Source organism: Octopus sinensis, linkage group LG19 (genome assembly GCF_006345805.1).
Source record: "Octopus sinensis linkage group LG19, ASM634580v1, whole genome shotgun sequence".
Taxonomy (NCBI): domain Eukaryota; kingdom Metazoa; phylum Mollusca; class Cephalopoda; order Octopoda; family Octopodidae; genus Octopus; species Octopus sinensis.
Genome location: NC_043015.1, coordinates 23457133 through 23458627, shown reverse-complemented (window position 1 = coordinate 23458627; position 1495 = coordinate 23457133).

Sequence of the window (1495 nt, the reverse complement as noted above, 5' to 3'; positions counted from 1 at the left end):
TTAGTTTATGTATATAGGCGCAGGCGTAGCTATGCGGTAAGACGTTTGCTTCCCAATCGCACGATCCTAGGTGCTGTCCCACTACATGGCAACTTCGGCAAGTATCTTCTACTGTAGCCTAGGGCAGCCCATTGACTTCTCAGTTGACTTGGTAGAAAAAAAAAACCTGAAAGAAACCAGTCGTATATATATTAATATGTGTCTGTGTGTGGGTGCTTTTCTGTGTGAATGTTCGTCCCCCACTGCTTCAACAGCGGTTTTGTTTTGGTCGCCACCCCGTAACTTAGTGGTTAAATTTATCAGTAGAATAAGAACTAGGCTAAAAAATTAAGCGCTGGCGATCTAAGCTACGCTTTCGCAGAAAGTGATTAAGAGATATTTTATAGTATAATCTACCCAACAATTTGAAAATTAGTTACCCCTTAAATTCAATGAATCTTTCATTCTGACTAACCATCGATTCTATAAAAGTTTGAGGTGACATGAAGTTCAATAAATTATGTATTAAAAGTTTTGAAAACGTTCTTAACAATTCTAAGTTCGGGAAGCATTTCTCAAAGAAAATAATATAGTTTACTCGCCAAAATAAAAACATATCGCCTTCACAGATGTCTACAAACAACTAGGAATGCTCTTTTCTAAGATCTAATATTTGGTGCAATATTTAACTGCATAGCATTAGGACTAACAGGAATTATATTGGTTAGCGGAAATTCATTTAAATGTTGATTTATATGTTGGTACATACATATTTAAGAATATGTTGCTTTTTATGCCTATTAACGTAATGAAGAAACAAGAAAACGTGGTAACGAAAAACATTTCGAAACAAATTCAGCTATAAAATGAAAGAGGTTCCGCGTCGTTTAAAATCCAACGGGTAATTCATAGTCTGGTTATAGGTTGTTTGAATACTAGTTTTCGTTCCAAATGAAACTGTAAATTAAGATTAAGTAAGACAAATTATTTAATGATTATTATTATCAAGATGAAATACTGAGAGATCATGTCATTGTTGATAAGCTCCACCGTATATGTACATATATATATATATATATATACAAACAGTTAATCCCAACACATTCTTTTCTCAAACCGGCATTTTTGTTCGCTCTCCATTTTTTCCACTATCGAAGAGCGTAGACTTGAAAGGTCAAAGAGTTTTCCATTCTTCCGGAACCTCAAACGAATACACTTGCTAGCCATTCGTTCACCTGTATTCGTCTTTTGTTTTCTGTAAATATGAACTGGTACGTAAATATCAATGATTTGTAGGTACGTGGTATTTCGTTATGCAAACCAGCCACATGAATGTGCTTAATATCTAAACTGGTATATCTAATATCTTCACACCGCTGTAGGCGGTTGCTATAAGAAGCAATGAGATTGGAGGCGAGATGGGTGCAGATGAGGGGGCAAATACCCCACGATATATGTCTCATTGTATTACCCATTTTCGTCTTCGATCTCAATGTTTGTACACGTACGAGGTTGT